Here is a 24721-nt window from a genome sequence, read left to right on the forward strand (position 1 = left end):
GATGAAACAAAAGTGGGCAGATTGAAATGTTTGGTCTTTTCGTGAGCACCCCGGGAAATAAATGTCCATAGTCGAGGGTTTTTCCTCCCAAAGCCTACGGCACCAACGGCGACCCCTGCTGGCCGAGAGAGCAAAAGCTTACAGCACCTGGTATTCCCAGGCGGTCTCCCATCCAAGTACTAACCAGGCCCGACCCTGCTTAGCTTCCGAGATCAGACGAGATCGGGCGTGTTCAGGGTGGTGTGGCCGTAAGCGAAAGCAACGGCGCCTGACTCGCTACTTGAAGCTGTGTGTGGCGGGGGCTCCGGGCCCCCCGAGCGGGACTCAAGGATCGTTCGTGTGCAACTCTTTGGAAAGGAGCTGCTTTCCAAATCGCATTGCGTGCCTGGATGTTGGCGACTGTGCTCCCGTGCTCCCGTGCTCCCTTCAGTTGCCTGGCCCTGCTCTTGCCCCGCACTGGAGCAGGACAAATAAACTGCACGGAGGAGCACCAGGCAAGTCTTCACCAGACAAAAACCTCCAGTGCACAGCACACTGCAAACATTTCGGGGCTGTCGCGTGTTTATTTCAGCACATAAAGCGCTCGGCGCCTCCGCCCTCTTGTGGCCTTGCGGCGTCAGAGCAAGAGGCTCCTTCTCGCTGCCCTTCCGCTGTGTTGCAGGGCCCCGCGAGGGAACCCGGAGCGCGCACTTTGTGGGGGGGCGGGGGACCGCGTTCGCGCTCTGCCCCCGGTCTCTTGCGCGAGTACTAAATCTCACGGCCCCAGCCAGCGGCCAGGAGACGAGTACAATTTCGCGGGACAGGGGGGCCTCGTCATTGATCGTTACAGGTGAGACGGGGATTAGGAGGAGACCCCGACTGATGGGTGACACACCGCCGTGACTCCTTCTCGAGAGAGACGCCCTGGGATTTGGAACGGCCAAGGAGGGTCAGGACACCTCGGTTTGACGCCTCCCCCCGAAGGACGGCGCCTGTTTGTGCAGCAGAGTGTCGCCATCAGGAGGCTGGGGCATAAGAGGGCCACACAGCCCGCAGGGTGAGCGCTCCCTACTGGTCCCAGTCACACCTCTTGCAGGAGCAGCAGCAGCCTGAGCTTTCCCGGGGGGGAAGCTCCCGTCCGGGTGCCGGCCAGGCTCACACCTGCTGGGCTGCCGGGGGTGAGCCCAGTCGAGAGTCGCAGGGCGAGACCTAGTCACCGGGGAGAAACGATACAAGTGAAGGATTGCTCGGCTCTCGGCTCTTGAAAAGACCGACAAATGACTCGTTCCCGCCGGAGCTGATTGTACCCGCATGTGTGGTGTCGTCTTCTTCCCCCGCCCCGCTGTGTTTGCTGTATTGTCTCTGAAGCCGGCCCCCCCGAGGCGAGACGGGCTGTTCCTGTGCCCCAATTAACACTTTACAGGTGCCATTCCCCGGCATTGTGGCCATTGTCGGTGCTCACACGCGATAAGATAAGGCGGAGGAGAGCGGGGCATGCCCAGCGCCAGACATTCAAGGAGGGGGCAGTGCGAGGTGAGGTGAGGTGAGGTGAGGTGCGACACGCCGGAGCCCCGACGCTGCTAACGCGGAGCACTTGTTGGACTGGCATCGAAAGGACGTGTGCGCTCGGAGCGAGCCTTCCCTGCGGCGGAGCGCGGGAACTTTCTCCCCCCCTCCCGCTGCAGGAGTTGTGTGCGCTGCAGCGGTGCCGAGAGAAAAGCACAGAAGGCAGCAGGCTCTGGAGAGCAGGTAAGAGACGGAGGCGAGCAGGCTCGTTTTTTTTGGAAATTGCTGAAAAGGTTTGTTCGGTGTGTGGCAGGCGCACGTCGCGAGCTTGCGTGGCGATCTGCCGGCCTGGTGATATGTAAATGAGGCCGAATTGCATCCCGGGACATGCTGCGGATGCGAAATGGCGACTGCAGATGTGTAGGAAACGACGCGCTCGTTTTCTCGCTTTGCCCTCGCTTTTGAGTGTTAGTGTGGCGTGTGAGTGTGCGAAAGAGTGGGCCCAGCAGGAGGCGGTGGCGTGCGGGGCGAGGAGCTGGCCTAGGCTGCGAGTACTGTGCTGTGAGTGCGGCCCGCTTGCAGGGGCCTGTACAACTCATACTTACCTGGCAGGGGAGATACCTTGATCAAGAAGGAGGTTCACCCAGGGCGAGGCTCGGCCATTGCACTCCGGCTGTGCTGACCCCTGCGAATTCCCCAAATGTGGGAATCTCGACTGCATAATTTCTGGTAGTGGGGGACTGCGTTCGCGCTCTCCCCTGATGTGCTTGGTCCAAGAACAGATGCGGCAGTGCGGGCGGCTTTGCCGTCTGCTGGGGAGCTGTGCTGGGTGCCGATGAAGCGGCTTCAGCGGTGGGGGTTACTACAGAAACGCCCTGGGCTTTTTCGCGAGCACCGCCTGATAACGTTGTCTCCTTTTCAACCCGCTACAGCCATAACGCTATTTGTATAACCACAAAAAACAATCTTGTGCTTATACACGTTAAATGTTCACCTCGTGACAAGGTACTTCAATTGTGATCTTTCAGCTTGTCTGACCCTGGTGGTCTGGCTGACTTTTGCTTTCTCCCGCTCTCTGTCCTGGGACAGTAATCCTTTATTGTTTTTCTCACACTCCATCAGTTTGACTTTGTAGTTCAGTCTGTTGCCCGTGTGTGTGTGTGTGTGTACCAGTTTGTAGTGCAATGTAACCTGACTACCTTACGTCCTGCACTCATAATATAATATATATATAGAGAGAGATAAATACTGTATATCTTAAGAACAAAATCCAACACCAAAAGCTCTTCATGAGTCATTTTACCCCAGCATTGAAACCGAGTTCTTACCAGCATGCAACACATTGCTAATCCAACCAAAAGATCAAGGTGTGATGGTCAACTTGAAGTGCATGAAGTAGGAGTAGAACAATGTACCCCGAAGCAGGACCACAATTCGAAAGGAGTGGATGCCACTATTTCTCTTTTTTTCTTAGTTATAGGTCCATGGAAGCATTTCAAGCTAATTACACTACTCCTCCTGGACATGAATTCCCTTTTCAAAGCGAGTCTTTTTGCTGTAGTTTGCATGGTTTAGGATGCTGATCGAGGTTAGCCTTGATTTGGTCATGGGGGCCTCGGTACTGTATGCTAATGCTAAAGACAGTTCACCAGTTTTCTGATTGTTGGGTTCTGTATCAGTGCAGGAATGTCAAATAGTGAATGGCTGTACCTCTGTTGTATCCGTGCTCAATGAACGAAATCGGTTATAAATGAATGTATGTATATTTGTACGCAAAACGAGTTGTTTATTGACTGACCTTCAATTGCAGATTTAGAGGCAGCTTCGATATTCGTTTTACAGCCGTTTTTTTTTCATATGAATCACACGCATGCCATTCAAAGAGCCACTTTAGCGATGAGCTGATTGATCCATGTTTCTTGTGCATCTGAAGGGATGTGAGGGAGCTTCTCTTTCTGAACTGGCATGCCTTAAAAATGGACGACCGTCGCGATACCGTTTGCCAGTCAGTGTTGCTGGATGAAACAAAAGTGGGCAGATTGAAATGTTTGGTCTTTTCGTGAGCACCCCGGGAAATAAATGTCCATAGTCGAGGGTTTTTCCTCCCAAAGCCTACGGCACCAACGGCGACCCCTGCTGGCCGAGAGAGCAAAAGCTTACAGCACCTGGTATTCCCAGGCGGTCTCCCATCCAAGTACTAACCAGGCCCGACCCTGCTTAGCTTCCGAGATCAGACGAGATCGGGCGTGTTCAGGGTGGTGTGGCCGTAAGCGAAAGCAACGGCGCCTGACTCGCTACTTGAAGCTGTGTGTGGCGGGGGCTCCGGGCCCCCCGAGCGGGACTCAAGGATCGTTCGTGTGCAACTCTTTGGAAAGGAGCTGCTTTCCAAATCGCATTGCGTGCCTGGATGTTGGCGACTGTGCTCCCGTGCTCCCGTGCTCCCTTCAGTTGCCTGGCCCTGCTCTTGCCCCGCACTGGAGCAGGACAAATAAACTGCACGGAGGAGCACCAGGCAAGTCTTCACCAGACAAAAACCTCCAGTGCACAGCACACTGCAAACATTTCGGGGCTGTCGCGTGTTTATTTCAGCACATAAAGCGCTCGGCGCCTCCGCCCTCTTGTGGCCTTGCGGCGTCAGAGCAAGAGGCTCCTTCTCGCTGCCCTTCCGCTGTGTTGCAGGGCCCCGCGAGGGAACCCGGAGCGCGCACTTTGTGGGGGGGCGGGGGACCGCGTTCGCGCTCTGCCCCCGGTCTCTTGCGCGAGTACTAAATCTCACGGCCCCAGCCAGCGGCCAGGAGACGAGTACAATTTCGCGGGACAGGGGGGCCTCGTCATTGATCGTTACAGGTGAGACGGGGATCAGGAGGAGACCCCGACTGATGGGTGACACACCGCCGTGACTCCTTCTCGAGAGAGACGCCCTGGGATTTGGAACGGCCAAGGAGGGTCAGGACACCTCGGTTTGACGCCTCCCCCCGAAGGACGGCGCCTGTTTGTGCAGCAGAGTGTCGCCATCAGGAGGCTGGGGCATAAGAGGGCCACACAGCCCGCAGGGTGAGCGCTCCCTACTGGTCCCAGTCACACCTCTTGCAGGAGCAGCAGCAGCCTGAGCTTTCCCGGGGGGGAAGCTCCCGTCCGGGTGCCGGCCAGGCTCACACCTGCTGGGCTGCCGGGGGTGAGCCCAGTCGAGAGTCGCAGGGCGAGACCTAGTCACCGGGGAGAAACGATACAAGTGAAGGATTGCTCGGCTCTCGGCTCTTGAAAAGACCGACAAATGACTCGTTCCCGCCGGAGCTGATTGTACCCGCATGTGTGGTGTCGTCTTCTTCCCCCGCCCCGCTGTGTTTGCTGTATTGTCTCTGAAGCCGGCCCCCCCGAGACGAGACGGGCTGTTCCTGTGCCCCAATTAACACTTTACAGGTGCCATTCCCCGGCATTGTGGCCATTGTCGGTGCTCACACGCGATAAGATAAGGCGGAGGAGAGCGGGGCATGCCCAGCGCCAGACATTCAAGGAGGGGGCAGTGCGAGGTGAGGTGAGGTGAGGTGAGGTGAGGTGAGGTGCGACACGCCGGAGCCCCGACGCTGCTAACGCGGAGCACTTGTTGGACTGGCATCGAAAGGACGTGTGCGCTCGGAGCGAGCCTTCCCTGCGGCGGAGCGCGGGAACTTTCTCCCCCCCTCCCGCTGCAGGAGTTGTGTGCGCTGCAGCGGTGCCGAGAGAAAAGCACAGAAGGCAGCAGGCTCTGGAGAGCAGGTAAGAGACGGAGGCGAGCAGGCTCGTTTTTTTTGGAAATTGCTGAAAAGGTTTGTTCGGTGTGTGGCAGGCGCACGTCGCGAGCTTGCGTGGCGATCTGCCGGCCTGGTGATATGTAAATGAGGCCGAATTGCATCCCGGGACATGCTGCGGATGCGAAATGGCGACTGCAGATGTGTAGGAAACGACGCGCTCGTTTTCTCGCTTTGCCCTCGCTTTTGAGTGTTAGTGTGGCGTGTGAGTGTGCGAAAGAGTGGGCCCAGCAGGAGGCGGTGGCGTGCGGGGCGAGGAGCTGGCCTAGGCTGCGAGTACTGTGCTGTGAGTGCGGCCCGCTTGCAGGGGCCTGTACAACTCATACTTACCTGGCAGGGGAGATACCTTGATCAGCCTGTAGGTGGAGTAGTTGGATTGTTTTTCTTTTGTTGGAAGCAGTGTTCGATTTGCGGTTTTTGAAATGGCAACCTTTGGATCCCGTAAGAATGCTGTACGTTTTGAGCTCTTGGATGACCTCTTCATGGATCGTATGCAGTTCAGCAGAAAAGTGTTACAGAAGGAACTTGGCTTTGAACCTCGGCACTTGGATTTCATCTTCGCTCTCCCAGGTCAGAAAGCATTTGAGGTTGTATTTGCTACCTATCCTCTGTTTGAACAATGCGTGGATGTGTTTGAGGCAAAAAGAGGCAAAGTTCCTGCACTTGAGAAGATCAACTTGCAGCCTCTGACACAGAGAGAGAGGAAAACGGTGCATGTTGTTATGTTCTCGGAACTGGCAAAGACGGAGGACATTCACACCTGGCTTAACCAGTACTGCACCGTCCACCATGGAACTGAGGTTAGAGATGTTGATGGTATAAAAACAGGAGCAAGGAAATTCGAGGTTCGCTTGCTACCGGACAGCGTAAATGGAGGCTTAAGGCACCTGCCCTCTACAATCCGGCTGGGCGCCTGCAATGGCTATGTGTTTTATGTGGGACAACCAAAGGTGTGTCGGCGCTGTGGTGCTGTGGGACACCTGGCATCGTCCTGCACTGTGAAATGCTGCAAGACCTGTGGCAAACAGGGACATTTAGCCTCTGACTGTTCAATGCTGCCAAAGTGCAATTTATGTGGCTCGGAAGGACACGTTTTTAAGAACTGCCCTCACGCCTACGCCAATAAACTCAAAATGAGAAAGGATGAGGCAGTGCTTGTTTCAGCCAAACCGGCCCGAAAATCCAAAGCAAACAACAAGTCAAACAAAGAACCCTTGTTGGACAAAGACTCTCAGCCTCCAGCCAGGATCAGTCCTGCTGTGGCTCCGGGGCTGGTGGAAGAGAAATCCACTACGCCCCCACAACCGCAGACTGCACCAGACAAGCACGAGGGTTTGAAAACCCCCGAGAACAGCGAGGACCCCTCCCCCACTCCTGCTCCTCAGAACGAGGGCCAGTGTGGGGCCCCCCGGTGGAGCGGGTCCAGCGAGGATACCCAGGATTCAGCGGAGCTGCTTTTCTCAGACTCTGCAAGTGCTACAGATGCCCTCCTCTCCTCCATCCAGTCCATCACGGAGGATCTGCAGCAGCTGGTGGGTGAGGGGGAAGAGGAGACTGGTGCATCGGCTGCACCCCTTTCCCCTCAGTGCTCCCAGGAGCTGGACTTGAGGAAAAGAAAAAATGACTCTGTTTTCTCCCCGAGCGAGGAGGAAGGAGAGCATGGCGATGGGGACAGCTGGAACCTCTCCACCCCTCCCTCTACCCCCTTCCTTGAAATGGACTCTGTGAACGCTTTTACTGCTGCCACCCTGATGAAGGCTCATTCAGAGGATGGCTGGCAGGAAATTGGTAAGAAGAAAAAGAAAAAGGTAACAGGTGAGACCGAAGAGAAATGTGTTTTGTAAAGACTGGTTCCACTTTCTTATGTAATATGGCTCTTAACATAATTTCTCTTAACACAAGAGGTATCAATGACAGAGTTAAATGCCAGTCTGTCTTTGATTACCTCCAGCAGAGAGAGGGAGATGTGTTGATGTTGCAGGAGTGTGCTTTAGCCTATCAAGAGAGGTATAAAAGTTTTGAAGATAGGTGGGATAAAGGGCCTTCTGTTTGGTCAGGGGACAATAACAACAGAGCCTCTGGCGTGGCCATTCTTTTCAAAGGATGGGCATTCAAATTGAAAAGTATTCAGAGGGTCATAGATGGCAGGTTGCTGTGTGTGGATGTGGAATGGGGGACCGTTAACCTGCGGCTAATCAATGTGTATTGCCCTACTGACGTAGGAGGAAGGGTGGAGCTACTCAAGGCACTCTCCCCCCTATTGTTATGCAGCACAGACGTGATAGTGGGAGGGGATTTTAATTGTATCTTAGAGCACACAGACAGGCAGTCTAGCTCGCCGATAAAATTGGATTCCAGCTCACTGGCCCTGCAAAACTTAGTTCAAGACTTTAAACTCTCAGACACATATAGATGTATATATCCCACAACAGCAGGATATACATGGTCAGGGAGGAATAGCAGCTCCAGAATTGACTATTGCTTTGTCTCAGAGAGAGTGAAAGTTGTTGGGGTCACTCTTCAGCCTGTCTTCTTCTCAGATCATCAGGCTTTAGGGTGTAGAGTGGAACTCCAGGGCGGGACTGTCTTTGGCCCAGGCCTCTGGAAACTCAACACAAAGCTGCTAGAGAACGAGGGGGTAGTATCCCGCTACAAGGAGAAACTATCACAGTGGCTGTCCTTGCAGTGTCTGTACGGGTCAGTAGGAGAGTGGTGGGAGGAGGTGAAGGTGAGGACAAAGGCCTTTTTCATGGCTGAGGGAAGGAAGGCTGCTGCCAGACGGAGAGGAGTGCTAGCCAGGAAACAGAGGCAGCTGCAGCGTCTCTACACGATGCTGCACAGTGGCTTCGATGTGCTCGAGGATATCACCCTTTTAAAAAAGGACATCCGGAGCATAGCCGAAGAAAGTAGTCGAGGAGTGCTGTTAAGAAGCAGAGTGCAGTTCTTGGAAGAAAATGAGAAGTGTACTCGCTTCTTTTTCAGGAAAGTGGTAGGCTCCAAGACTGTCATGGAAAGTGTAGTTGATGAGGAGGGACGAGAGAGAACAGAGCCGAGTGCTATCCTCTCCTGCACCGAGGCCTTCTACTCAAGACTGTACAGCTCTACAGAGGTAAAGGATGAAGATATTCATTTTTTTACCTCAAAGCTAGAAAACATTTTGAGTGAAGAAGATAGGGAAGTACTTGAGAGGGATTTGACAGTAGAAGAGCTGAGACAGGCTATGGAGAGCTTACAGAAGGGGAAAACTCCGGGTGCTGACGGGCTCCCTAAAGAATTTTATTGCACCTTTTGGGATCTGCTTCAGGATCCGCTACTGCTCCTATTCGAGGAAAGCTACAAGACAGAATTGCTGCCTGACTCCTTAAGAGAAGGCACTATCTCTCTCTTGTTTAAGAAAGGAGCAAAAAATGACATAAAGAACTGGAGACCCCTCAGCCTGTTAGGCGTGGACACTAAGATCCTGTCCAAAGCCCTTTTCCTGCGCCTACAAAATGTAGTGGCCTCACTGGTAGGGAAAGAACAGACTTGTGGGATAGCAGGACGCCTGATGAGCGACAACCTGGCCTTGTTGAGGGATGTCTGTCTGTACTCTGAGGATCGCTCCCTCCCTCTGTGCATTTTAGGTGTAGACCTAGAAAAGGCCTTTGACCGCCTAAACCGGCAGTACTTAACATCGGTACTTGAGCACATGAAGTTTGGCCCCATCATGAGAAAGTGGATTAACCTGCTGTACACAGGTAGCAACAGCAGAGTCATGGTTAATGGCAATAGATCACGCACCTTTGAAGTCTGTTCAGGGGTGAGGCAGGGCTGCCCATTATCCCCCTTGTTATTCGTTTTGGCTATGGAGCCCTTAGCCTGTGCCTTGCGCCAGGATCAGGCCATTAATGGGATACCAGTGCCTGGAAGTGGGGGAGGAGAGGTAAAGACGTCTCTATACATGGATGACGTCACCCTGCTCCTCTCTGACAATGCCTCAATTAGCAGAGCTCTGCAGTGCTGTGATCGGTTCTCTTTGGCTTCCTCCGCAAAAATTAACACATCTAAGAGTGAGATTTTTTATCAGAACTGGAGGGAGCCAAAAGAAGGACATGATCTCAGGCTGCAAGAGAAGAGAATTAAGGTCCTGGGGGTGTATTTTGGAGAAGAGATGGGAACAGTAAATTGGCAGAACAAATTGCCAATCTTAAACAAAAAACTGATGCAATGGAAGGACCGAGACCTCACCATGACAGGGAAGGTGCTGGTCATCAAAGCCGAGCTCTTGCCTGTCTTGAATTTTCTGGCTTCTACCTTCCCAATCCCACACCGTGTTGCGGCGGTGATGAGGAGATTGATGTTTCAATTTCTATGGGGTGGGAAGCAGGAAAGACTCAGAAGGGAAATAATGTACAGGCCGCTACCCTCAGGGGGGAAGTCTGTCCCAGATATTGCTACGAAGCTGCTGTGCATTTTCCTGGCCTCTGTGCTGAGAGGCTTTGCAACAGCACCTGCAGCGCGTACCTGGACTTATTTTTCCAGGCTCTGGGTAGGTAGGGAGGTGTTCAGAGTGTGGGGTGTCAGACCCAAGCTGGACGTCCCACTCTCTGACACATGCCCTGCAATTTATGGGACAGTTAAAAGTTTTCTAAGATCTCACCCAATTGGCCATATTCCCCTCCGAGATGTCAGCGTCCAAAAACTGGAAGATTTCGTAGCACCCCAGAACAATAGGCAGACCCCTGTGGGCATTTTAACATCAGCCCAAACAAGGAAGGTGTGGAAACACACATCCTCTAAATTTCTGTGCAACATTCACAGAGATTTAGCCTGGAGTGTCGTCCACCAGTGCTTACCGGTACGAACTTTCTTGTACCGTAGGGGCCTCACCCCCAGCCCTCGCTGCGTTAGGGTGGGCTGCGGCGAGGAGGAGACTGTGACCCATCTCCTGTGGTCCTGCTTTTTTGCTAAGGCCTTCTGGGCACAGTTTGAAGATTGGTTGCAGGCTCTCTCGCCCCAATTTACCCTGACCGCTGCTTTCATCATATACGGCATCTCTCCTGTCAAACTTCCCCCTGACGTGTTTGACAGGATCTGGGCCGTGGTGAACAGTGGGAAAGACGCCCTGTGGAGAGTGAGGAACATGGGGCTGTTCAAAGGCATCGAGGTCCCAGTCAAGGCAGCAGGTAGCCTGGCCCTGTTCATCACCCGAGAGAACTATTACCTCAGAGATCTGTGGAGAGAAGGGAGGGAGGAAGCAGAAAATCTGTGGGAAATAGAGAGCATTGGACAGTATCTCAAGAAACTGTGAAAAACATTATCATGTTTAAATAAAGAATGTGATTTGCACCAGAAAAAAAGAAAATTGTTGCTATGTAACTGTTACCGTGTCAAAATGTAATGAGATGTGATCATATATACTGTTTTAAGTATGTATATTAATGTAAAGCTTTCTGATTTGTGATTTCCTGTATTTTTTTGTGAAAAGGAAATAAAGTTCTTAAAAATCGAAATCGGTTCACCCAGGGCGAGGCTCGGCCATTGCACTCCGGCTGTGCTGACCCCTGCGAATTCCCCAAATGTGGGAATCTCGACTGCATAATTTCTGGTAGTGGGGGACTGCGTTCGCGCTCTCCCCTGATGTGCTTGGTCCAAGAACAGATGCGGCAGTGCGGGCGGCTTTGCCGTCTGCTGGGGAGCTGTGCTGGGTGCCGATGAAGCGGCTTCAGCGGTGGGGGTTACTACAGAAACGCCCTGGGCTTTTTCGCGAGCACCGCCTGATAACGTTGTCTCCTTTTCAACCCGCTACAGCCATAACGCTATTTGTATAACCACAAAAAACAATCTTGTGCTTATACACGTTAAATGTTCACCTCGTCACAAGGTACTTCAATTGTGATCTTTCAGCTTGTCTGACCCTGGTGGTCTGGCTGACTTTTGCTTTCTCCCGCTCTCTGTCCTGGGACAGTAATCCTTTATTGTTTTTCTCACACTCCATCAGTTTGACTTTGTAGTTCAGTCTGTTGCCCGTGTGTGTGTGTGTGTACCAGTTTGTAGTGCAATGTAACCTGACTACCTTACGTCCTGCACTCATAATATAATATATATATAGAGAGAGATAAATACTGTATATCTTAAGAACAAAATCCAACACCAAAAGCTCTTCATGAGTCATTTTACCCCAGCATTGAAACCGAGTTCTTACCAGCATGCAACACATTGCTAATCCAACCAAAAGATCAAGGTGTGATGGTCAACTTGAAGTGCATGAAGTAGGAGTAGAACAATGTACCCCGAAGCAGGACCACAATTCGAAAGGAGTGGATGCCACTATTTCTCTTTTTTTCTTAGTTATAGGTCCATGGAAGCATTTCAAGCTAATTACACTACTCCTCCTGGACATGAATTCCCTTTTCAAAGCGAGTCTTTTTGCTGTAGTTTGCATGGTTTAGGATGCTGATCGAGGTTAGCCTTGATTTGGTCATGGGGGCCTCGGTACTGTATGCTAATGCAAAAGACAGTTCACCAGTTTTCTGATTGTTGGGTTCTGTATCAGTGCAGGAATGTCAAATAGTGAATGGCTGTACCTCTGTTGTATCCGTGCTCAATGAACGAAATCGGTTATAAATGAATGTATGTATATTTGTACGCAAAACGAGTTGTTTATTGACTGACCTTCAATTGCAGATTTAGAGGCAGCTTCGATATTCGTTTTACAGCCGTTTTTTTTTCATATGAATCACACGCATGCCATTCAAAGAGCCACTTTAGCGATGAGCAGATTGATCCATGTTTCTTGTGCATCTGAAGGGATGTGAGGGAGCTTCTCTTTCTGAACTGGCATGCCTTAAAAATGGACGACCGTCGCGATACCGTTTGCCAGTCAGTGTTGCTGGATGAAACAAAAGTGGGCAGATTGAAATGTTTGGTCTTTTCGTGAGCACCCCGGGAAATAAATGTCCATAGTCGAGGGTTTTTCCTCCCAAAGCCTACGGCACCAACGGCGACCCCTGCTGGCCGAGAGAGCAAAAGCTTACAGCACCTGGTATTCCCAGGCGGTCTCCCATCCAAGTACTAACCAGGCCCGACCCTGCTTAGCTTCCGAGATCAGACGAGATCGGGCGTGTTCAGGGTGGTGTGGCCGTAAGCGAAAGCAACGGCGCCTGACTCGCTACTTGAAGCTGTGTGTGGCGGGGGCTCCGGGCCCCCCGAGCGGGACTCAAGGATCGTTCGTGTGCAACTCTTTGGAAAGGAGCTGCTTTCCAAATCGCATTGCGTGCCTGGATGTTGGCGACTGTGCTCCCGTGCTCCCGTGCTCCCTTCAGTTGCCTGGCCCTGCTCTTGCCCCGCACTGGAGCAGGACAAATAAACTGCACGGAGGAGCACCAGGCAAGTCTTCACCAGACAAAAACCTCCAGTGCACAGCACACTGCAAACATTTCGGGGCTGTCGCGTGTTTATTTCAGCACATAAAGCGCTCGGCGCCTCCGCCCTCTTGTGGCCTTGCGGCGTCAGAGCAAGAGGCTCCTTCTCGCTGCCCTTCCGCTGTGTTGCAGGGCCCCGCGAGGGAACCCGGAGCGCGCACTCGTCATTGATCGTTACAGGTGAGACGGGGATCAGGAGGAGACCCCGACTGATGGGTGACACACCGCCGTGACTCCTTCTCGAGAGAGACGCCCTGGGATTTGGAACGGCCAAGGAGGGTCAGGACACCTCGGTTTGACGCCTCCCCCCGAAGGACGGCGCCTGTTTGTGCAGCAGAGTGTCGCCATCAGGAGGCTGGGGCATAAGAGGGCCACACAGCCCGCAGGGTGAGCGCTCCCTACTGGTCCCAGTCACACCTCTTGCAGGAGCAGCAGCAGCCTGAGCTTTCCCGGGGGGGAAGCTCCCGTCCGGGTGCCGGCCAGGCTCACACCTGCTGGGCTGCCGGGGGTGAGCCCAGTCGAGAGTCGCAGGGCGAGACCTAGTCACCGGGGAGAAACGATACAAGTGAAGGATTGCTCGGCTCTCGGCTCTTGAAAAGACCGACAAATGACTCGTTCCCGCCGGAGCTGATTGTACCCGCATGTGTGGTGTCGTCTTCTTCCCCCGCCCCGCTGTGTTTGCTGTATTGTCTCTGAAGCCGGCCCCCCCGAGGCGAGACGGGCTGTTCCTGTGCCCCAATTAACACTTTACAGGTGCCATTCCCCGGCATTGTGGCCATTGTCGGTGCTCACACGCGATAAGATAAGGCGGAGGAGAGCGGGGCATGCCCAGCGCCAGACATTCAAGGAGGGGGCAGTGCGAGGTGAGGTGAGGTGAGGTGAGGTGAGGTGCGACACGCCGGAGCCCCGACGCTGCTAACGCGGAGCACTTGTTGGACTGGCATCGAAAGGACGTGTGCGCTCGGAGCGAGCCTTCCCTGCGGCGGAGCGCGGGAACTTTCTCCCCCCCTCCCGCTGCAGGAGTTGTGTGCGCTGCAGCGGTGCCGAGAGAAAAGCACAGAAGGCAGCAGGCTCTGGAGAGCAGGTAAGAGACGGAGGCGAGCAGGCTCGTTTTTTTTGGAAATTGCTGAAAAGGTTTGTTCGGTGTGTGGCAGGCGCACGTCGCGAGCTTGCGTGGCGATCTGCCGGCCTGGTGATATGTAAATGAGGCCGAATTGCATCCCGGGACATGCTGCGGATGCGAAATGGCGACTGCAGATGTGTAGGAAACGACGCGCTCGTTTTCTCGCTTTGCCCTCGCTTTTGAGTGTTAGTGTGGCGTGTGAGTGTGCGAAAGAGTGGGCCCAGCAGGAGGCGGTGGCGTGCGGGGCGAGGAGCTGGCCTAGGCTGCGAGTACTGTGCTGTGAGTGCGGCCCGCTTGCAGGGGCCTGTACAACTCATACTTACCTGGCAGGGGAGATACCTTGATCAAGAAGGAGGTTCACCCAGGGCGAGGCTCGGCCATTGCACTCCGGCTGTGCTGACCCCTGCGAATTCCCCAAATGTGGGAATCTCGACTGCATAATTTCTGGTAGTGGGGGACTGCGTTCGCGCTCTCCCCTGATGTGCTTGGTCCAAGAACAGATGCGGCAGTGCGGGCGGCTTTGCCGTCTGCTGGGGAGCTGTGCTGGGTGCCGATGAAGCGGCTTCAGCGGTGGGGGTTACTACAGAAACGCCCTGGGCTTTTTCGCGAGCACCGCCTGATAACGTTGTCTCCTTTTCAACCCGCTACAGCCATAACGCTATTTGTATAACCACAAAAAACAATCTTGTGCTTATACACGTTAAATGTTCACCTCGTGACAAGGTACTTCAATTGTGATCTTTCAGCTTGTCTGACCCTGGTGGTCTGGCTGACTTTTGCTTTCTCCCGCTCTCTGTCCTGGGACAGTAATCCTTTATTGTTTTTCTCACACTCCATCAGTTTGACTTTGTAGTTCAGTCTGTTGCCCGTGTGTGTGTGTGTACCAGTTTGTAGTGCAATGTAACCTGACTACCTTACGTCCTGCACTCATAATATAATATATATATAGAGAGAGATAAATACTGTATATCTTAAGAACAAAATCCAACACCAAAAGCTCTTCATGAGTCATTTTACCCCAGCATTGAAACCGAGTTCTTACCAGCATGCAACACATTGCTAATCCAACCAAAAGATCAAGGTGTGATGGTCAACTTGAAGTGCATGAAGTAGGAGTAGAACAATGTACCCCGAAGCAGGACCACAATTCGAAAGGAGTGGATGCCACTATTTCTCTTTTTTTCTTAGTTATAGGTCCATGGAAGCATTTCAAGCTAATTACACTACTCCTCCTGGACATGAATTCCCTTTTCAAAGCGAGTCTTTTTGCTGTAGTTTGCATGGTTTAGGATGCTGATCGAGGTTAGCCTTGATTTGGTCATGGGGGCCTCGGTACTGTATGCTAATGCTAAAGACAGTTCACCAGTTTTCTGATTGTTGGGTTCTGTATCAGTGCAGGAATGTCAAATAGTGAATGGCTGTACCTCTGTTGTATCCGTGCTCAATGAACGAAATCGGTTATAAATGAATGTATGTATATTTGTACGCAAAACGAGTTGTTTATTGACTGACCTTCAATTGCAGATTTAGAGGCAGCTTCGATATTCGTTTTACAGCCGTTTTTTTTTCATATGAATCACACGCATGCCATTCAAAGAGCCACTTTAGCGATGAGCAGATTGATCCATGTTTCTTGTGCATCTGAAGGGATGTGAGGGAGCTTCTCTTTCTGAACTGGCATGCCTTAAAAATGGACGACCGTCGCGATACCGTTTGCCAGTCAGTGTTGCTGGATGAAACAAAAGTGGGCAGATTGAAATGTTTGGTCTTTTCGTGAGCACCCCGGGAAATAAATGTCCATAGTCGAGGGTTTTTCCTCCCAAAGCCTACGGCACCAACGGCGACCCCTGCTGGCCGAGAGAGCAAAAGCTTACAGCACCTGGTATTCCCAGGCGGTCTCCCATCCAAGTACTAACCAGGCCCGACCCTGCTTAGCTTCCGAGATCAGACGAGATCGGGCGTGTTCAGGGTGGTGTGGCCGTAAGCGAAAGCAACGGCGCCTGACTCGCTACTTGAAGCTGTGTGTGGCGGGGGCTCCGGGCCCCCCGAGCGGGACTCAAGGATCGTTCGTGTGCAACTCTTTGGAAAGGAGCTGCTTTCCAAATCGCATTGCGTGCCTGGATGTTGGCGACTGTGCTCCCGTGCTCCCGTGCTCCCTTCAGTTGCCTGGCCCTGCTCTTGCCCCGCACTGGAGCAGGACAAATAAACTGCACGGAGGAGCACCAGGCAAGTCTTCACCAGACAAAAACCTCCAGTGCACAGCACACTGCAAACATTTCGGGGCTGTCGCGTGTTTATTTCAGCACATAAAGCGCTCGGCGCCTCCGCCCTCTTGTGGCCTTGCGGCGTCAGAGCAAGAGGCTCCTTCTCGCTGCCCTTCCGCTGTGTTGCAGGGCCCCGCGAGGGAACCCGGAGCGCGCACTCGTCATTGATCGTTACAGGTGAGACGGGGATCAGGAGGAGACCCCGACTGATGGGTGACACACCGCCGTGACTCCTTCTCGAGAGAGACGCCCTGGGATTTGGAACGGCCAAGGAGGGTCAGGACACCTCGGTTTGACGCCTCCCCCCGAAGGACGGCGCCTGTTTGTGCAGCAGAGTGTCGCCATCAGGAGGCTGGGGCATAAGAGGGCCACACAGCCCGCAGGGTGAGCGCTCCCTACTGGTCCCAGTCACACCTCTTGCAGGAGCAGCAGCAGCCTGAGCTTTCCCGGGGGGGAAGCTCCCGTCCGGGTGCCGGCCAGGCTCACACCTGCTGGGCTGCCGGGGGTGAGCCCAGTCGAGAGTCGCAGGGCGAGACCTAGTCACCGGGGAGAAACGATACAAGTGAAGGATTGCTCGGCTCTCGGCTCTTGAAAAGACCGACAAATGACTCGTTCCCGCCGGAGCTGATTGTACCCGCATGTGTGGTGTCGTCTTCTTCCCCCGCCCCGCTGTGTTTGCTGTATTGTCTCTGAAGCCGGCCCCCCCGAGGCGAGACGGGCTGTTCCTGTGCCCCAATTAACACTTTACAGGTGCCATTCCCCGGCATTGTGGCCATTGTCGGTGCTCACACGCGATAAGATAAGGCGGAGGAGAGCGGGGCATGCCCAGCGCCAGACATTCAAGGAGGGGGCAGTGCGAGGTGAGGTGAGGTGAGGTGAGGTGAGGTGCGACACGCCGGAGCCCCGACGCTGCTAACGCGGAGCACTTGTTGGACTGGCATCGAAAGGACGTGTGCGCTCGGAGCGAGCCTTCCCTGCGGCGGAGCGCGGGAACTTTCTCCCCCCCTCCCGCTGCAGGAGTTGTGTGCGCTGCAGCGGTGCCGAGAGAAAAGCACAGAAGGCAGCAGGCTCTGGAGAGCAGGTAAGAGACGGAGGCGAGCAGGCTCGTTTTTTTTGGAAATTGCTGAAAAGGTTTGTTCGGTGTGTGGCAGGCGCACGTCGCGAGCTTGCGTGGCGATCTGCCGGCCTGGTGATATGTAAATGAGGCCGAATTGCATCCCGGGACATGCTGCGGATGCGAAATGGCGACTGCAGATGTGTAGGAAACGACGCGCTCGTTTTCTCGCTTTGCCCTCGCTTTTGAGTGTTAGTGTGGCGTGTGAGTGTGCGAAAGAGTGGGCCCAGCAGGAGGCGGTGGCGTGCGGGGCGAGGAGCTGGCCTAGGCTGCGAGTACTGTGCTGTGAGTGCGGCCCGCTTGCAGGGGCCTGTACAACTCATACTTACCTGGCAGGGGAGATACCTTGATCAAGAAGGAGGTTCACCCAGGGCGAGGCTCGGCCATTGCACTCCGGCTGTGCTGACCCCTGCGAATTCCCCAAATGTGGGAATCTCGACTGCATAATTTCTGGTAGTGGGGGACTGCGTTCGCGCTCTCCCCTGATGTGCTTGGTCCAAGAACAGATGCGGCAGTGCGGGCGGCTTTGCCGTCTGCTGGGGAGCTGTGCTGGGTGCCGATGAAGCGGCTTCAGCGGTGGGGGTTACTACAGAAACGCCCTGGGCTTTTTCGCGAGCACCGCCTGATAACGTTGTCTCCTTTTCAACCCGCTACAGCCATAACGCTATTTGTATAACCACAAAAAACAATCTTGTGCTTATACACGTTAAATGTTCACCTCGTCACAAGGTACTTCAATTGTGATCTTTCAGCTTGTCTGACCCTGGTGGTCTGGCTGACTTTTGCTTTCTCCCGCTCTCTGTCCTGGGACAGTAATCCTTTATTGTTTTTCTCACACTCCATCAGTTTGACTTTGTAGTTCAGTCTGTTGCCCGTGTGTGTGTGTGTGTGTACCAGTTTGTAGTGCAATGTAACCTGACTACCTTACGTCCTGCACTCATAATATAATATATATATAGAGAGAGATAAATACTGTATATCTTAAGAACAAAATCCAACACCAAAAGCTCTTCATGAGTCATTTTACCCCAGCATTGAAACCGAGTTCTTACCAGCATGCAACACATTGCTAATCCAACCAAAAGATCAAGGTGTGATGGTCAACTTGAAGTGCATGAAGTAGGAGTAGAACAATGTACCCCGAAGCAGGACCACAATTCGAAAGGAGTGGATGCCACTATTTCTCTTTTTTTCTTAGTTATAGGTCCATGGAAGCATTTCAAGCTAATTACACTACTCCTCCTGGACATGAATTCCCTTTTCAAAGCGAGTCTTTTTGCTGTAGTTTGCATGGTTTAGGATGCTGATCGAGGTTAGCCTTGATTTGGTCATGGGGGCCTCGGTACTGTATGCTAATGCTAAAGACAGTTCACCAGTTTTCTGATTGTTGGGTTCTGTATCAGTGCAGGAATGTCAAATAGTGAATGGCTGTACCTCTGTTGTATCCGTGCTCAATGAACGAAATCGGTTATAAATGAATGTATGTATATTTGTACGCAAAACGAGTTGTTTATTGACTGACCTTCAATTGCAGATTTAGAGGCAGCTTCGATATTCGTTTTACAGCCGTTTTTTTTTCATATGAATCACACGCATGCCATTCAAAGAGCCACTTTAGCGATGAGCAGATTGATCCATGTTTCTTGTGCATCTGAAGGGATGTGAGGGAGCTTCTCTTTCTGAACTGGCATGCCTTAAAAATGGACGACCGTCGCGATACCGTTTGCCAGTCAGTGTTGCTGGATGAAACAAAAGTGGGCAGATTGAAATGTTTGGTCTTTTCGTGAGCACCCCGGGAAATAAATGTCCATAGTCGAGGGTTTTTCCTCCCAAAGCCTACGGCACCAACGGCGACCCCTGCTGGCCGAGAGAGCAAAAGCTTACAGCACCTGGTATTCCCAGGCGGTCTCCCATCCAAGTACTAACCAGGCCCGACCCTGCTTAGCTTCCGAGATCAGACGAGATCGGGCGTGTTCAGGGTGGTGTGGCCGTAAGCGAAAGCAACGGCGCCTGACTCGCTACTTGAAGCTGTGTGTGGCGGGGGCTCCGGGCCCCCCGAGCGGGACTCAAGGATCGTTCGTGTGCAACTCTTTGGAAAGGAGCTGCTTTCCAAATCGCATTGCGTGCCTGGATGTTGGCGACTGTGCTCCCGTGCTCCCGTGCTCCCTTCAGTTGCCTGGCCCTGCTCTTGCCCCGCACTGGAGCAGGACAAATAAACTGCACGGAGGAGCACCAGGCAAGTCTTCACCAGACAAAAACCTCCAGTGCACAGCACACTGCAAACATTTCGGGGCTGTCGCGTGTTTATTTCAGCACATAAAGCGCTCGGCGCCTCCGCCCTCTTGTGGCCTTGCGGCGTCAGAGCAAGAGGCTCCTTCTCGCTGCCCTTCCGCTGTGTTGCAGGGCCCCGCGAGGGAACCCGGAGCGCGCACTTTGTGGGGGGGCGGGGGACCGCGTTCGCGCTCTGCCCCCGGTCTCTTGCGCGAGTACTAAATCTCACGGCCCCAGCCAGCGGCCAGGAGACGAGTACAATTTCGCGGGACAGGGGGGCCTCGTCATTGATCGTTACAGGTGAGACGGGGATTAGGAGGAGACCCCGACTGATGGGTGACACACCGCCGTGACTCCTTCTCGAGAGAGACGCCCTGGGATTTGGAACGGCCAAGGAGGGTCAGGACACCTCGGTTTGACGCCTCCCCCCGAAGGACGGCGCCTGTTTGTGCAGCAGAGTGTCGCCATCAGGAGGCTGGGGCATAAGAGGGCCACACAGCCCGCAGGGTGAGCGCTCCCTACTGGTCCCAGTCACACCTCTTGCAGGAGCAGCAGCAGCCTGAGCTTTCCCGGGGGGGAAGCTCCCGTCCGGGTGCCGGCCAGGCTCACACCTGCTGGGCTGCCGGGGGTGAGCCCAGTCGAGAGTCGCAGGGCGAGACCTAGTCACCGGGGAGAAACGATACAAGTGAAGGATTGCTCGGCTCTCGGCTCTTGAAAAGACCGACAAATGACTCGTTCCCGCCGGAGCTGATTGTACCCGCATGTGTGGTGTCGTCTTCTTCCCCCGCCCCGCTGTGTTTGCTGTATTGTCTCTGAAGCCGGCCCCCCCGAGGCGAGACGGGCTGTTCCTGTGCCCCAATTAACACTTTACAGGTGCCATTCCCCGGCATTGTGGCCATTGTCGGTGCTCACACGCGATAAGATAAGGCGGAGGAGAGCGGGGCATGCCCAGCGCCAGACATTCAAGGAGGGGGCAGTGCGAGGTGAGGTGAGGTGAGGTGCGACACGCCGGAGCCCCGACGCTGCTAACGCGGAGCACTTGTTGGACTGGCATCGAAAGGACGTGTGCGCTCGGAGCGAGCCTTCCCTGCGGCGGAGCGCGGGAACTTTCTCCCCCCCTCCCGCTGCAGGAGTTGTGTGCGCTGCAGCGGTGCCGAGAGAAAAGCACAGAAGGCAGCAGGCTCTGGAGAGCAGGTAAGAGACGGAGGCGAGCAGGCTCGTTTTTTTTGGAAATTGCTGAAAAGGTTTGTTCGGTGTGTGGCAGGCGCACGTCGCGAGCTTGCGTGGCGATCTGCCGGCCTGGTGATATGTAAATGAGGCCGAATTGCATCCCGGGACATGCTGCGGATGCGAAATGGCGACTGCAGATGTGTAGGAAACGACGCGCTCGTTTTCTCGCTTTGCCCTCGCTTTTGAGTGTTAGTGTGGCGTGTGAGTGTGCGAAAGAGTGGGCCCAGCAGGAGGCGGTGGCGTGCGGGGCGAGGAGCTGGCCTAGGCTGCGAGTACTGTGCTGTGAGTGCGGCCCGCTTGCAGGGGCCTGTACAACTCATACTTACCTGGCAGGGGAGATACCTTGATCAAGAAGGAGGTTCACCCAGGGCGAGGCTCGGCCATTGCACTCCGGCTGTGCTGACCCCTGCGAATTCCCCAAATGTGGGAATCTCGACTGCATAATTTCTGGTAGTGGGGGACTGCGTTCGCGCTCTCCCCTGATGTGCTTGGTCCAAGAACAGATGCGGCAGTGCGGGCGGCTTTGCCGTCTGCTGGGGAGCTGTGCTGGGTGCCGATGAAGCGGCTTCAGCGGTGGGGGTTACTACAGAAACGCCCTGGGCTTTTTCGCGAGCACCGCCTGATAACGTTGTCTCCTTTTCAACCCGCTACAGCCATAACGCTATTTGTATAACCACAAAAAACAATCTTGTGCTTATACACGTTAAATGTTCACCTCGTCACAAGGTACTTCAATTGTGATCTTTCAGCTTGTCTGACCCTGGTGGTCTGGCTGACTTTTGCTTTCTCCCGCTCTCTGTCCTGGGACAGTAATCCTTTATTGTTTTTCTCACACTCCATCAGTTTGACTTTGTAGTTCAGTCTGTTGCCCGTGTGTGTGTGTGTACCAGTTTGTAGTGCAATGTAACCTGACTACCTTACGTCCTGCACTCATAATATAATATATATATAGAGAGAGATAAATACTGTATATCTTAAGAACAAAATCCAACACCAAAAGCTCTTCATGAGTCATTTTACCCCAGCATTGAAACCGAGTTCTTACCAGCATGCAACACATTGCTAATCCAACCAAAAGATCAAGGTGTGATGGTCAACTTGAAGTGCATGAAGTAGGAGTAGAACAATGTACCCCGAAGCAGGACCACAATTCGAAAGGAGTGGATGCCACTATTTCTCTTTTTTTCTTAGTTATAGGTCCATGGAAGCATTTCAAGCTAATTACACTACTCCTCCTGGACATGAATTCCCTTTTCAAAGCGAGTCTTTTTGCTGTAGTTTGCATGGTTTAGGATGCTGATCGAGGTTAGCCTTGATTTGGTCATGGGGGCCTCGGTACTGTATGCTAATGCTAAAGACAGTTCACCAGTTTTCTGATTGTTGGGTTCTGTATCAGTGCAGGAATGTCAAATAGTGAATGGCTGTACCTCTGTTGTATCCGTGCTCAATGAACGAAATCGGTTATAAATGAATGTATGTATATTTGTACGCAAAACGAGTTGTTTATTGACTGACCTTCAATTGCAGATTTAGAGGCAGCTTCGATATTCGTTTTACAGCCGTTTTTTTTTCATATGAATCACACGCATGCCATTCAAAGAGCCACTTTAGCGATGAGCTGATTGATCCATGTTTCTTGTGCATCTGAAGGGATGTGAGGGAGCTTCTCTTTCTGAACTGGCATGCCTTAAAAATGGACGACCGTCGCGATACCGTTTGCCAGTCAGTGTTGCTGGATGAAACAAAAGTGGGCAGATTGAAATGTTTGGTCTTTTCGTGAGCACCCCGGGAAATAAATGTCCATAGTCGAGGGTTTTTCCTCCCAAAGCCTACGGCACCAACGGCGACCCCTGCTGGCCGAGAGAGCAAAAGCTTACAGCACCTGGTATTCCCAGGCGGTCTCCCATCCAAGTACTAACCAGGCCCGACCCTGCTTAGCTTCCGAGATCAGACGAGATCGGGCGTGTTCAGGGTGGTGTGGCCGTAAGCGAAAGCAACGGCGCCTGACTCGCTACTTGAAGCTGTGTGTGGCGGGGGCTCCGGGCCCCCCGAGCGGGACTCAAGGATCGTTCGTGTGCAACTCTTTGGAAAGGAGCTGCTTTCCAAATCGCATTGCGTGCCTGGATGTTGGCGACTGTGCTCCCGTGCTCCCGTGCTCCCTTCAGTTGCCTGGCCCTGCTCTTGCCCCGCACTGGAGCAGGACAAATAAACTGCACGGAGGAGCACCAGGCAAGTCTTCACCAGACAAAAACCTCCAGTGCACAGCACACTGCAAACATTTCGGGGCTGTCGCGTGTTTATTTCAGCACATAAAGCGCTCGGCGCCTCCGCCCTCTTGTGGCCTTGCGGCGTCAGAGCAAGAGGCTCCTTCTCGCTGCCCTTCCGCTGTGTTGCAGGGCCCCGCGAGGGAACCCGGAGCGCGCACTTTGTGGGGGGGCGGGGGACCGCGTTCGCGCTCTGCCCCCGGTCTCTTGCGCGAGTACTAAATCTCACGGCCCCAGCCAGCGGCCAGGAGACGAGTACAATTTCGCGGGACAGGGGGGCCTCGTCATTGATCGTTACAGGTGAGACGGGGATCAGGAGGAGACCCCGACTGATGGGTGACACACCGCCGTGACTCCTTCTCGAGAGAGACGCCCTGGGATTTGGAACGGCCAAGGAGGGTCAGGACACCTCGGTTTGACGCCTCCCCCCGAAGGACGGCGCCTGTTTGTGCAGCAGAGTGTCGCCATCAGGAGGCTGGGGCATAAGAGGGCCACACAGCCCGCAGGGTGAGCGCTCCCTACTGGTCCCAGTCACACCTCTTGCAGGAGCAGCAGCAGCCTGAGCTTTCCCGGGGGGGAAGCTCCCGTCCGGGTGCCGGCCAGGCTCACACCTGCTGGGCTGCCGGGGGTGAGCCCAGTCGAGAGTCGCAGGGCGAGACCTAGTCACCGGGGAGAAACGATACAAGTGAAGGATTGCTCGGCTCTCGGCTCTTGAAAAGACCGACAAATGACTCGTTCCCGCCGGAGCTGATTGTACCCGCATGTGTGGTGTCGTCTTCTTCCCCCGCCCCGCTGTGTTTGCTGTATTGTCTCTGAAGCCGGCCCCCCCGAGACGAGACGGGCTGTTCCTGTGCCCCAATTAACACTTTACAGGTGCCATTCCCCGGCATTGTGGCCATTGTCGGTGCTCACACGCGATAAGATAAGGCGGAGGAGAGCGGGGCATGCCCAGCGCCAGACATTCAAGGAGGGGGCAGTGCGAGGTGAGGTGAGGTGAGGTGAGGTGAGGTGAGGTGCGACACGCCGGAGCCCCGACGCTGCTAACGCGGAGCACTTGTTGGACTGGCATCGAAAGGACGTGTGCGCTCGGAGCGAGCCTTCCCTGCGGCGGAGCGCGGGAACTTTCTCCCCCCCTCCCGCTGCAGGAGTTGTGTGCGCTGCAGCGGTGCCGAGAGAAAAGCACAGAAGGCAGCAGGCTCTGGAGAGCAGGTAAGAGACGGAGGCGAGCAGGCTCGTTTTTTTTGGAAATTGCTGAAAAGGTTTGTTCGGTGTGTGGCAGGCGCACGTCGCGAGCTTGCGTGGCGATCTGCCGGCCTGGTGATATGTAAATGAGGCCGAATTGCATCCCGGGACATGCTGCGGATGCGAAATGGCGACTGCAGATGTGTAGGAAACGACGCGCTCGTTTTCTCGCTTTGCCCTCGCTTTTGAGTGTTAGTGTGGCGTGTGAGTGTGCGAAAGAGTGGGCCCAGCAGGAGGCGGTGGCGTGCGGGGCGAGGAGCTGGCCTAGGCTGCGAGTACTGTGCTGTGAGTGCGGCCCGCTTGCAGGGGCCTGTACAACTCATACTTACCTGGCAGGGGAGATACCTTGATCAGCCTGTAGGTGGAGTAGTTGGATTGTTTTTCTTTTGTTGGAAGCAGTGTTCGATTTGCGGTTTTTGAAATGGCAACCTTTGGATCCCGTAAGAATGCTGTACGTTTTGAGCTCTTGGATGACCTCTTCATGGATCGTATGCAGTTCAGCAGAAAAGTGTTACAGAAGGAACTTGGCTTTGAACC

General features: G+C 53.9%; 11 non-coding genes across 11 annotated transcripts; 5 read left to right on the forward strand and 6 right to left on the reverse strand.

Moving 5' to 3' along the window:
• Positions 1–135: 135 nt before the first annotated feature.
• On the reverse strand, positions 136–254 carry LOC148678923 (5S ribosomal RNA). Its single transcript, XR_015940707.1, has one exon. It is a non-coding gene; the product is annotated as a 5S ribosomal RNA (ribosomal RNA).
• Positions 255–2082: 1828 nt separating this feature from the next.
• LOC148678924 (U1 spliceosomal RNA) lies at positions 2083–2246 on the forward strand. Its single transcript, XR_015940162.1, has one exon. It is a non-coding gene; the product is annotated as a U1 spliceosomal RNA (small nuclear RNA).
• Positions 2247–3638: 1392 nt separating this feature from the next.
• On the reverse strand, positions 3639–3757 carry LOC148678925 (5S ribosomal RNA). Its single transcript, XR_015940708.1, has one exon. It is a non-coding gene; the product is annotated as a 5S ribosomal RNA (ribosomal RNA).
• A 6965-nt stretch (positions 3758–10722) lies between these two features.
• Positions 10723–10892, forward strand: LOC148678926 (U1 spliceosomal RNA). Its single transcript, XR_015940233.1, has one exon. It is a non-coding gene; the product is annotated as a U1 spliceosomal RNA (small nuclear RNA).
• Positions 10893–12282: 1390 nt separating this feature from the next.
• On the reverse strand, positions 12283–12401 carry LOC148678927 (5S ribosomal RNA). The gene has a single exon (XR_015940710.1). It is a non-coding gene; the product is annotated as a 5S ribosomal RNA (ribosomal RNA).
• Positions 12402–14114: 1713 nt separating this feature from the next.
• LOC148678928 (U1 spliceosomal RNA) lies at positions 14115–14278 on the forward strand. Its single transcript, XR_015940163.1, has one exon. It is a non-coding gene; the product is annotated as a U1 spliceosomal RNA (small nuclear RNA).
• A 1388-nt stretch (positions 14279–15666) lies between these two features.
• LOC148678929 (5S ribosomal RNA) lies at positions 15667–15785 on the reverse strand. Its single transcript, XR_015940712.1, has one exon. It is a non-coding gene; the product is annotated as a 5S ribosomal RNA (ribosomal RNA).
• A 1713-nt stretch (positions 15786–17498) lies between these two features.
• LOC148678930 (U1 spliceosomal RNA) lies at positions 17499–17662 on the forward strand. Its single transcript, XR_015940165.1, has one exon. It is a non-coding gene; the product is annotated as a U1 spliceosomal RNA (small nuclear RNA).
• Positions 17663–19054: 1392 nt separating this feature from the next.
• LOC148678931 (5S ribosomal RNA) lies at positions 19055–19173 on the reverse strand. Its single transcript, XR_015940713.1, has one exon. It is a non-coding gene; the product is annotated as a 5S ribosomal RNA (ribosomal RNA).
• A 1823-nt stretch (positions 19174–20996) lies between these two features.
• Positions 20997–21160, forward strand: LOC148678932 (U1 spliceosomal RNA). Its single transcript, XR_015940167.1, has one exon. It is a non-coding gene; the product is annotated as a U1 spliceosomal RNA (small nuclear RNA).
• A 1388-nt stretch (positions 21161–22548) lies between these two features.
• On the reverse strand, positions 22549–22667 carry LOC148678933 (5S ribosomal RNA). Its single transcript, XR_015940714.1, has one exon. It is a non-coding gene; the product is annotated as a 5S ribosomal RNA (ribosomal RNA).
• Positions 22668–24721: the final 2054 nt, after the last annotated feature.

This window comes from Lepisosteus platostomus, chromosome 1, assembly GCF_059453375.1.
Source record: "Lepisosteus platostomus isolate fLepPlt1 chromosome 1, fLepPlt1.hap1, whole genome shotgun sequence".
NCBI classification, from domain to species: domain Eukaryota; kingdom Metazoa; phylum Chordata; class Actinopteri; order Semionotiformes; family Lepisosteidae; genus Lepisosteus; species Lepisosteus platostomus.